Genomic DNA, 12,797 nt, shown 5'->3' with positions numbered 1-12,797 from the left:
ATTAGTTTCTCCATATTTACTCACTTAATCCACTCTTCTTTATTAACATCTGGCAAATTTACATTTTATTCATCACAGGCTAGAATCCAAATTCAAATTATGCTCCTTTGATCATTAAATCTACCGGTGAAAGTTGATACTTCTGATCTCTTGCTTGTCTCAGCAAGGTGTTTGCGTTTAAGACGTCACATATCTATTCAGTGATACTTGCGGCGTATCGCAGTTAATTAGCACGTTGGAAAGAGCTGACAACGCAGATGCACACCAAGAGTGACGCTAGCGCACACTCTCACATGCACAAACACACAGAAACCCCTAAAATCCCATCATGAATGCATTCTCTGTACCAGAAAGTGCACATTAACACATCTTAAAACCCTGACATTTATGTCACCCCTCTCTCTGCTCCCCATCTCAAAATTGTTTGCTGTGGTGTGGTGTTTCTGGCTTTTAAATGCCCAATTAGACATTTGTTTTTAATTTCTCTCTTGATTTTACCCAGTCGTTAATTTTCCTACATTAGCATGTGTAGCTCTGTCACGCCCAGTCATTAAAGAGACGTCAGGGCTCTCAGGGAGACGATACATAAATGGCACATGGAAGGAAGATGATATGGTATCAAAGCCACATGGGTCTGATTAGAAAGGAGCAGACAAAAGTTTTAAATGGAAAGAAACTTTCTCATACAGCAAAATCTGATGGGATTAGCAAATAATCTCTATATCTAGTGTACGGGAGGGAAGGGGTTTTTGGGGGAGGTTTGACTCACACGTCATTTCCAAAATCGGTGTTGAATTAGGAGACTTGCCCTGAGCCTGAAGACGCAGCGTTTTGTGACACGCTGCCAGCGTTGGAAGCCTGTTCATCAGCTGAAGTCATGAAAGGGTCCTCAGCTCGGGGCTACAAACAGTCACGCTGCAAAGTACAACTCACCGCACGCCTGAGCATGTGTACTCACAGCAAACTACACACTTCACCTGTGTGTTTCTGTGAGTCCTGTGTTACCTTGACAACCGTCTCTCTTTTTGTTTGCCCTTGGAGCCGAGAGCAAACTCACACCAACGCAGGAGCAGACAGTGGAAACGGAGGGAGGATGGAGAATGGCATTGTCCTGAGCTTTCATCTCATCTCGCCAGCAAACGCCACCCACGGCTCTCCCACCTGCTCTCACCTGACAGGCTGCGCGCGGAGGCTGATTATGCTGATGTGCCTACGGAAGTACAAGAAATATGTCAGATTCATGCTTTCAGGATGTGGGTGAGGTGATAAGTTTGGATCAGCTCTTGTGTCCTACATTGGTTGAAAGTGATAAAATGATGGTTTAAGATCCAGTAGCCCGAGAGGTCAGAGGTCAGGATGAGCATCATCATTCTTGTTCCTATGAAAGTAAAGGAAGAATGTACTTCTCGCACCACCCTCCAAGGGTAACGGTCACAGCTGATGGAGCCAGCAGGAGCAAAATGCAGAAAATCAGCAGCAATTCAATTCAGGTAAATTCAAAAGACCATAAAAAGGCTTTGAATGAAAGGTTACATATCAACATTTGTAAAAGGCAATGCTGGTAATCAGATCACCCAACGTTCCGGGGTCACATGGTTAAAGGGTAACCAGTGTGTGTGTCACATCTGAAGAAACTCCCTCAGAAATATAATGTAGAGAAACCGGTGAGGGAATACGAGGAAGGAGGCGACGGTGGAGAAAAAAATAGGAAGAAGGCTGACGAAGATTGACTTGTGGTCACACAAAAAGAGGAGATGCAAATAAAGACAGGAAGTAAAGCAAAGAGAGTCAAGGGAAGTGATGCCAAAATAAAACAGGAACAGCACAGCAGAACAGGGACAGAAGAAACAATAAAAACCAGGATGTGGACTCTCTTTCATTTTGATGAGGTGGTTTAATCTGGTGGCTCTTCTGGACTCTCAGAATGCGTGTGAGTGTCATATCATCGCACGCGTAGTTTCACAATTTTGTCGTCGCTTCTCCAAGAATCTTGTCACACGACAGGCTCAAGACGATGTCTGATGATAGATTGTTGGTTTGCTACTGTGTGTGCGTGGACTGCAGTCGTATCGCTGCAGGAAACACGATAGCACGACCTTGTAAGCCTGCTCTTACTTTTTACCTCACAAATGAGTAAAACGTGACAATGAGATGGAGATCGAACAGACGTGAACACAACAAGTCAAATCAGCTTTTATCTGCAATAAAATTCAGGGTTTCTGCCGCTGGATTTCCACTGAACCCCATAAAGCCCTTCTTAGCAAGCAGCTGTGTTTGGCAGTAAACATCAGTTGGCTAGTTAGTACAAACAGCTTAAGACTGAGTCAGTGAAAATGACCCGAAACACCCACCGCTGAGTTTGGAGTACAAACAGAGCGGAGGCCAGCAGGTAACCGGCCCCCCCGTCCGCACAGGGATCTGGCAGGTCTCCCTCTTTAGGGTGTGTGTAGGATATTTACCAGAGAACCAGACATTGTAGCAATGAGTCCAACAATATCCTGTAACCCCCCCCCCATTTAGCACCCTGTCAAACGGCAGCGTTCGTGAGAGTGTGTGTGTGTGTGTGTGTGTATACATGTGTGGAGTTTAATCAGGCAAAATATCATGACTGCCAAAACACTATCAGATGATTGGGGAACACGATGCCTCGGAGGCTTGTTGCCAAGGATATGAGAGTAAAAAACAACAACAAACTTTGACTAAACACACTACAGACAAATAACAGACGCGTGCTGTCAATGCATCGCTGGCCTCCCTCACGCTCACCGCTGCTGGTTTCTAGCAAACACCGAATGATGACAAACTCTGACGTCTCAATGAAATCCGAATTACTTCAACTTTTAGTCATCATTTAGTCACCGAGTGTGCAGAAATGTTCTGAAAAGTGTTTGTTAAAACTCCTGTGATGTGCCCCACTTTGGAAACTCGTGACTTCAACTTTGAGCGATGGATACTGAAGCTCAGAGACGCGGTAGACTTGTGTGCTGCTCTTCAGAGGGGAAAAAGTAACAAGTCTGTCGCAGTTCAGTTCAGTTCAGTCATCGCACTTCAAGCCCAATTCAAGAACTAAATTTCGTAATTTTCTATTCCCATTTTTCTGATGTTAAAGTGACATCCAGTGCCAGCTGAACCTGAACGTGACCCAAAAATCAATGTAACAATATGGGACACGGCTTTTGTCCCTCATTGCACACGTCAGCAGCAGTTACATGTTCCTCCGCCTGATTTGTGTCCCCTACAAAGCGACAGACACATTGGCCATCAGGAGATCTCACAAGTCCAGAATTCGATGAAATGCGCAGTGTCACTGACGGATGCAACCTCAACAACATTCAAGACCCTCATGCAAGAACATGTGATTCATGTTGCATTAACCGGCGGCATTATAATATACGAGCATTAATCATTAAACATGTACTTGGAGGTGAAATGTGTTGCAAAGCTAACATGCAAGAAATGACACACTATTAATGAGCCAAGAGATGTTTCCACATTACTCTGTAGAAACTGGACTGAAGTTCACATTCTAGAGCAGCAGCCAGTGAAACGCCGGTGGAGAGCAGGATTGGAATTCATTGACATCTTTACACTTGTGCTTGACCTGCAGGGAGAAATGTTGTTGTGTAGGCCGGAAGCTGCTTTGCCACCATGCTGCCGGTCCACTGCTGGTTGGATACATGAAAAGTGAGTCACAAATTGTAAAGCGAGTCTTTGTAAGCTGACTACAGGAAGATGGAATGCAGGCCTGCTGTGGCTAGTTAGCCAGCCGGCGCTAAGCAGCGTGCTGCATGGTAAATAAAGTGCAGTATGTGCTTTTCTGGTACGTGGTCTGCTCTGTTCTGGTCTCCACGATAATAGCACGAATGGAGAGCAGCTGTTTTTTAGGGGGGGGGGGGGTGGAGGGGGCGAATAGAAGAATGGGGTGTGTGAGAAAAAAAATAGAGGAGGCAGAGTTTGTACATGAGAAAAGAATGTGGATGAAATGAATGGGAAGAGAACATGCCCAAGGCAAAGAGAAGGGGCCGAGCACATATAGAGGAGGGAACGTGCAGGTGTGAGAAGACAGGAGAGTTCTTCTTCTCAGCTTAAAAAGTTGCCCTGGATACGTGTCTGGAGGGACGGCGGCAGTACGTGACATCAAGGTCAACAGGCGTGAGCTTCGTCATTCAGCGCTCCCCTGAGATGCCTGGCTATGTGACTCGTGCTACACGATGTGGAACGCTAAAGTGAGGAATCACCGTCAGCAGATTTGCGTCGTCACAGAGTTTGATGGCACAGAATGATAATGGGATTACTTTTCTCCCTTCAAAAGCAATCTGACCTTTTTTTTAATGCTCCTAATCCCAAAGGCTCTTCCCCTCCCGTCTGCCCCTCACCAGAATCTTTTATTCTCAGCCTTTAATTTTCTCCTCTATCTAAGTTTACAGATCTCTGTCTTGCTGTCTGTGTGACGGCTGTCTGGCCCGGGGAGGGAAGGGAAGAACACCAGCAGACTGAAGGAAAGAGGGAGAGAGGAAAGCGACAGAGAACAGAGGGCTGAGTTCCACATACGTGCCACCAGGCCATACGCATTCCTCAGGGGCTGCGCATCCTGTTCTTTGTCCACACCTCTGCCGGGCTCACACACCACACTGCACGTAGGCACGCTCCAAACACCCCTCACCAGCAGCACCGCCACCTTCCCTCATGGTGCCTACTCTTCCTCCAGCACACTTCCCTGGACAGGAAGCATGCCTTTTTTTTTTCTTTCTTGGGAACTATTCTGATTGCTGTCCATCAATTCTAGTGTCAGACAAGCACAAAGAGACATTTCTGTCCTCTGGTGCACCACCAAGCTCCAGAAACACACTGGACGGCTGTCGATTGTTGCTTAGCAAAACTAGGAAAACAAGAACTTGAAGGGTTGGACACACTGACATGCATCAACTTGAAAGAAAGTCAATCAACCCACCAGTGCACATGAACCGCCGACTTGGTTGGGTCCCTAAGTTCTGTAGTACCTGACATCATACGCAGTGCCCCTGGATGATGTAGTTTTGTTTAAGAGTGCTTAAGAGTGACACTGCTGACATGCTGGTATGCCACACTAGTGTGTATGGACTCTCTCTGAGCACCAAGAACAAGGAGTCAGGGAAAGGCAGTTGGTGGACACGAATAATGAGATAAAATCACCAGTGTCAATATCCGTGGAACTTCTCTTCTATCTGGGACAAGAATAGGCTCGTAACAAGTTGTTGACTGATGAACAAGACATTCGAGTTCATTTCGCACGTTGGGAGTGGCCAGATACATCTGAGATGCAGGCCACACCAAAACGTTAAAATAAGAGGCTGATTCATAGCCAGTCGTCATTTGGCAACTGCTGGAATTAAGTCAGAGTTGAACCTAACTGTTAACGTCTGTGAGTGAAACATATCTGAGAGAATAAAGGGTGGAGAGGCTCTCTGACATTGTGTGTGTGTGAGCGAGAGAGAGAGAGAGAGAGAGAGAGAGCGTCTTTGCCAACTGGATTGCTCATGTGTGAGAATCTAAGCGACGGAGCAACGATAAGACCTGAGCAACACTGAGAGCGTATTTGTGAGGATTCTGTGTGTGTGTGTGTGTGTGTGTGTGTGTATGTGTGTGTGTGTGTGTATGTGTGTGTGTGCGTGCGTGCACACACATGAGCTGTAATCCTTGAGGCCTTAGGGAGGTGAGCACACATTCAGTCTTTTCCTGTTGCTTCCCATTAATTCCACCTGTATACACTGAGAATGAGCCCCTGCTGGCCCTCACCCTTCCTGCCTCTAACCTCCCCCCTCCTACTAAATCCCCAGATGTAAACTCACCCAGAGAGACCAAACTCTCCCCCTCTCTCTCTCGTTTTTTTGGTCGCACGCTGCTCCTCATCACTTTCTCTCCATCTGAATGGATAGGCTGGGCTTATTTATTCACATCACCATCTGAATGGCCGTTTCTCTGGAGCACAGTGGACAGATGCCACATGGCTGCTGAACTTTTGATACAGTTGCCATGGGAATGAGCAGGAGGCTGAGAGGGCTGATGTGCTGCCAGCTGTGCTCAACATTCACATTGTGTAACTTTGTTTGTGATTAGTGGATCAGACCTGCGGTAGAATCAGACCCCATCGCTGATTCGACTGACAGCTTTTTCAGATGGGCTGTGTTGTTCATTTTGGCAGCAGGTGTGAAATGCAGTCTTGGTCGTGGGTCAAATGTCTCTGTTAGTTTTTATCATTTGTATTCATCCTCATCTTGTTCTGAGACGAACCAAACCAGGGCTCAGTTTGATCTGGACCACTTCTTTTATTTGGACTAAATCTTGGTTGTGGTCCGTTGCAGGTTTCACACTTGTAATGTTGGCTCTGATCAGACCTCCAAGTCAGAAACTCGCATACAAACGTAAACACATGGAACGTCATTTCAGCGAGGACGAATGGAAAAACCAAACACACTAAAATTACGTTTTGCTCACTCGGTCACTGTCGCCTCCACCCAGGAGGTAAGCGCATGAATCTGGTGCTGTCGGCTTGATGGCTAACTACCAAAGATGGCGCAGGGTTGTCGCGCAGGAGGACTTACAACGTCCAGACTGTCAAGTTTGATTTTCAAATCTTATTAGCAGCAACAGCATTTTCCTTGCGCTCTTCTATGGGAGGAAAGCATGAGGTTTCCGTGCTCACGTCTGTGAGAAAGAGTCTGACAGTCAGCCGAGACTACTTTTACGTAACAGCCTTCATTAAATATGATTCAGGAAGCACAAAAGGGGTGATATCTGTTCATTGCATTATCCAGAAGCGGATACCGGTGCGTAATATGGTCACGGCCTAAAAGAGGAACTAGACAGAGATTGAAAATGTTGTTACTCATATTACCCATCCTCCAATCCCTTTGAATCTAATCCTGCTGCTTTGTGACTCGTTGTTAAACACACGGGAGACGTTTGTTAGCTTCGCCAGCACGGATCACACCTCCCGCTGACAGCCTGGTGCTTCTACATAACATATCTGTAACGCACTGTAAATCACAGTTTAATGAAACGGGGTTGGCGAAACTATCAGGAACACCCAGCACAAAAGCAAGCAATTACGGCCTCCAAAATGGCCGCTGTTGTGTTACACTGCATAAAGTGTAAGAGAAAAAAAATGGCAAGAGCGTGTATAAAGTAATTAAACACACAGATATGAAGGCTAAGTCTCTTTGTGAGAGAGGTTCACGTGCCTCCCATGTCTGTGATATGACTGGCTGAGGGAGCGGATCATGATGTTTAAACATGTGCTTGTTAAGCCTCAATTATTGAGGCAGGATCCACAGTGCTGCAGCACGACTAACCTTTTGAACTCAACACAGACAAGCTCGGTTTGCATGCATACTGGCATACATGCGCCTGTATGCACGCACGCTCCATATGGCACAATTAACCTTTTGAACTTCCAACAGACACACAGCCAGACGGGTGCACATGAACATACATAGTTATATGCACATAAACATACATGCTCTGAGTTTAACATGCAACCCTGTATGTTGAATGATCCTTGATTAGAGGCCATTTTTCCTCACTCTCTTCCTGGAAAGTCCCCATTAGACATGGTTGGACTGGTGAGAGCAGACGCCACCTGATTCTCATGGGTTTGGGTATAAAAGGAATGCCGTGTCCGTGGGAGTGGCACAAACGTGCTCTTTTAATGGCTTCTTCAGAACAGAGGATTTCAAATAAGATGTGTTTTATGGATTTAAACCCTCTCATTGTACAAGGACACACAGACAAGAGGAACATAGTTCTCAGAAATGGCCTCAGAATTAAGAAAAAGAAAAAACCTTCAGGACCTTCTGTCCTTCACTGGGTTCCTGCCTTGAAAGGTTTCAGAAACACACCTTCTTCAATTTGTGTGCCATTATTTGAAGAGCTAACACTCGGTGACCAAAAGCTTGCGACTTTGTCTTGTTTCCTTTATGACAAAAGTAAATCTTCCACTCCCTCGATGCTGCGTGATGTCATAGGGACGTTAAAAACAGCCTGTCACAGAAATGACTGACGATCAATCAGGAAACGTCTGCTGATTGTTATTTTTAGGTTTGAAATAAATGAATGAGGAAATTGAGCTGGCGTGTCTGTGAGAGAAACGCGGCACCGCAAGTATCAAAACATGACATCTGTTCCTCTAAATGTGTCATTCAAGCTCCACATAAATGTTCCCATCAGAGAGTTAGCGGGGCGCTAATGTGCTCCTGCTTATATAGGTGTAGCAGTCAACTCACCCTAATGCCTCAGTAGATTTATTTCTCCCACCCTGCGTCCTCCCGACTCCCACTGGTGCAGACCGGTGCTCCAAACACATTAGTTCAATTTGATTTGAATCTTTCCGCCTGCTTGAGCTCCTAATAGGCCTGTTCCTCAAGTCTCTTTGTCACTCGTTTGCTCCCTGCCTCCTCATCCTCCTCATCTCCATTTCCTGCCCCCCTCTCTGCCAGACTCCGGTCCTGTGAACCCCAATTATATAAACAGGAGATGACAGCAGGACTGGTGGAGCACAGCCCAAGAGAGGTGAAAACAGGAGGACCCTTGAATTTGTATGTGAACAGCTGAGCAAGTATTTTTGGTCACGGTTGGATTTCTCAGCTGCACATACTCGGTTCTTTCATGCCTTTCGGTGTCATTGTTTTCTGTCGGTTTAGAGGTGAGTGTACTCAACACAACAGAGGTGCGCCAGATGAATTTTTCCACCTCGCGGGTCACATTTGGACACAACAACAGGTGTTATCTGTATCTTTTGTGGTTTCAGGTGGCATAAACAAGGTGAAGCCGTTGTGAGGTTCCCAGATGAGTGCGAGAATCGCTTTCCAACTCAGTGGAAAGGGAAGTGTGTCTGTTCCCCGCCAGGCTGCACCACGGCCTGTTTAGACGGAAAAGCGTCTGGGGGCAACGTCCAATGTACAGTTCCGCCTACATTTCTCTAAGAGGAAGTCATAAAATGAGAACAAAATGATGTGCTGGAGATAATTAGGAAGTCATAAGCAGAGGATGCAGGAACAGTCAAATGAGCCTCTAACTGCTCAGAAATATGCAGTAACACAGTCACAGGTCATGAACCCACTCAGACTCACCCACTCACACATGCACGCATGGCAACGTGCATATGCATGAGACTCCTGCCCATGAGACTTCTCTCCCCAGTCGGTGCCCAAAGCTCAGCCTCGGGCAGGGTCTTAAAGGTCACGATCTCTACGCCGCTTTAGAAGGTCGCCCAAAGTTCATGACACAAGCCTGACCATATTTGGCTGCTGGCTCTCTTAAAGGCTTAGAGCTGAAATTTGAAATGATAGAGAAGGAGGGAGGGAAAAAAAAACAGCAGCTGGAATGTTCATTGGTTGCAGCTGGGCATTGTTGGAGCAATATGGACCTGGGCTTAATGCAGGAAGTGTGTGTGTGTATGTGTGTCTGTGTGCATGCATGTCAGTGTGTGAATCATGCATGCGTGTGAGAGAAGAGGGCGGAGATGTTGGGTTAATAGGAACCCAAGCTTAGACATTTCCAGATCGTCTCCTCCGAGCGTTGGTGACAAACACACGTACGCAAACTCCTGCGAGAATACGACTGATGTGTGTGTGAGTGAGGTGTTAGTTGAAAAAAGTAATCCAGAAGTAGCTGGCTACTGTAGGAAGTCTATCAGGGGAGTTTGGGATGAGCAGACAAAAAAACAAGAGGAGGAGGAAGAGGAGGAGGAGGAGGAGGACACATTTAAGAAACAGCAGACAACACTCAGTTTGAAAGAACAAATTTTAAAAAAAGAAACTCTGAAAGTTCTTCCCCCATCATTTAACGTCAAAAACAGAATCAGAATTTGAAGCGTACTCAGGGAGTGCTGAGCTCTGCCGGATACTTCCTGAGAAATGAACGAAAATGTCCAGAGACGCTGATATTTATTTTTTTTAATGAGAATTAGCATGTCAGGACCGGTTGTTTGATTGACACATCCGTGTTTGAGTTGTGAATGAGAGCGGCAGCGGTGGCAGCAGCGCGAGAGGGGGAGGCGGGACTCCAGCCCACTACTCAGACGTAAACGACGAGTTCAAACGGAAGTTGGAAGAGTCGGATGAACTCCACAGACATCAGAGTAGCAGCCGGATCAGCTGTCCGGCTGGGACGCTTCACCTGCAGTCAGAGGTTGCCATGGTGACCCATCTGCTTAGTTTGTAATGAATCTGAAATTCCTTACTGGCCTTGTATTAATAGCTGAAATAGAGGTGAGGGTTTTTAGTGTCTGACATCCTCCAGTGCGAGTATCAGTATGGGAGATGTGCGTGTCTGATACCTGGACGTTGACTGCAGCTCAGGCGGTTTGTGTGCGGTTGGTCCACAAAGACAGGAAGGCTTTCAGGAAGTGATTTGACAACTGCGTGCATGCGTTAGAAAACATAAGCCCTTGGACAGCAGGTTAGCTTAGCACAATGAATGGTAGTAGATGGGGAGGTTAGCATACCTGCTCAGCTACTAAAAGCCTCAGAGTTCAAGGGGCAGTGATGGACTGGCAGGTGCTCGATGAGGTCTTGATGAATTATAAATCCCTTCAAAATGATCTCAATTAATGATTGGAAAACACATTTGTCAGACCTCTCTGTCTCTCTCTCTCTCTGTCTCTCTCTCACACACACGTTTCTGCTGCCTGATCTTGCCTCCGTCCCTCTCATTTTTCTTTTACATCTCCTCTCGTGTCCATTATCTTTCTTATCTCCCCTTCATACATCTTCCTCTGCTGTCGTCGTCGTCCTCCTCCTCTTCTGTCTCTCCTCGTCTAACCCCAGCCAGTAGGTCTACAAAGTAGTGCTCTCTGTGTGCCAGCAGCAATTCCTGGAGGGCAGTCAGGCAAACAAACCCAGCCAGTGCCCGCTGCATGACTCACTGAGGGACAGAGACTGAGTGAGAGAAGGGGGTAGTCATTAAGATGAGAGGGCAAAAGGGTTTTAAGCTGCTAAGAGCCGATGAGAGGGGGCAGGTTGGAAAAGGAGATTGGAAAAAAAGTGGAAAGAGAACGAAAGGCTGTGAGAGAGAGAGCGATTAAGAGGAGGGGAAGCAAGGAGAGAAAGAGTGGGAGATGAGAGCGATGGGGGCAAATAGAGGGCAACCTGCGCAAGCTTGCATGCACACGAGAAGAGCAGACAGGCACGCAGCCCAGCGAGGAGGCACGAAGAGAGCAAAATAACTCCCTCGCTATCTCCCCCTCCCTCCCCCTTCATCCCCCCTCTCCTCTGCCAAAAAGCCAAGCTCAGCACGACAGTCTCACATGACAGTGACCGGAGGCCGAGGAGAACTGAGGGACTCACAAACACAGGCGGAGACAGAGGACGACCAAAGCATCAAAGCAGTTGGAAGGCTGAGAGCAAACGTGCCGACGGGACGTTCACCAGCAGCAGCAGCAGCAGCGGATCAGTCCACACCCAATCAATAACTGGTCAGCCTGCATTCGAAGGCATTTCATTTTGCAACCAAAAGGTCGTCTGTCATCAAGTAAGAGCGAAGAAATAATTCTGGAATCCCACATTTGTATGAGCCAGTTACCAGAGCTGAGCGGTCCTGCAGTCAGCGTCAACTTTTACCTCAAATACAATGAAGTGTTACTACAAACACTTCTCCACATTCGTAATGAGAGTCTTTGTACAGTAAATACGCCGAACTATCAAGGGGATATAAACCAAGTTAGGCCATCAGAGGTTGGAGACTTCGCTCCTGAGGTGATAAAACGGCACATTCCAACTTCAGCAATGACATTATTGTGATACCTGTAAAATTTCAATTAATCGCTCAGCCCCATCTAATTCATGCTAATCCGAGTTAATCTTGGTGAATTTATGATGAATTGCCCAACCCTGCCAGTTACCAGCTCAGCCACATCTATTTCTCAACATAAAAGGCCTGAAACCTTCAACTGCTGCCAGAAATAAAAAGGCAAAAATTATTTATTTGGCTTCATGTAATCAAAGTGTCACTTTATTGAGGGGAAAAACACTGGAATCATCTTATGAAACACCCACCATCTGTCTGTCTGAAAGGAATATTTCTTGGCAGGGCACGCTGACTTCTTTGCTTTATTTTGACCAAGTGGGAGTTACACAAAAGCGGTTGCAAGCATAATCCCCGCTCCTCGTCGTTGCTTTTTTGTTGTTTTCTTTCAATGGGGGAACTGAGCTAACATGCACTTCCAGGTGTATTTTCTCACCTTTGGACAGAGCCGAGGTCACGGCCGTCTCCGTCTTCTTCCCTCAAATCTAATCTAACGGCCTCGTGACTCATGTGGCATCGACGTCTGACGCAAGCTTCTGTCCACGTCCTGAGTATCGCAGGGAGGCAAATACAACCTTCAAACAGCAACGAGCCGGACGGAAGAAAAGATAAAGGGGTTAGGCAATGAGAGATGAGATGAAGCGAGTGATAGAGATGGAGGATGTGGTCCGTCTAGAAGAGGAAGAGGAAGAGGAAGAGGGGGAGGAGGAGGAGGGTCTGCTGCTGTGCCCCTGGTCAGGTGTCTCTGCTACCTCCATAGAACCAGAGCGGGGGGGGGGGGGGGGGGGGGGGGTGAGGGGGTGAGGGGGTGGGGTCTTAATACCACTGAACCAGGACCAGAGCAGAGATCAAGATCAACAAAAGTCTCCTCAGAACTGTGGACTGTGAAATATTACGGAGCTCTAATTGAGAGCAGCGGCTGCATATGGCAGACAGATACAGAGAGTAGAAGAATGCCTGACTGGGCCGGGCTGTTACAGCAACAGTTGACCGGCAGCTGGTATGGTTAGCTTAGC

Source organism: Aulostomus chinensis, chromosome 10 (assembly GCF_037954235.1).
Source record: "Aulostomus chinensis isolate RoL2024-O1b breed Wild chromosome 10, RoL_Achi_v1.0, whole genome shotgun sequence".
Taxonomy (NCBI): Eukaryota; Metazoa; Chordata; class Actinopteri; order Syngnathiformes; family Aulostomidae; genus Aulostomus; species Aulostomus chinensis.
Note: the sequence above shows the minus strand (reverse complement) of the source record.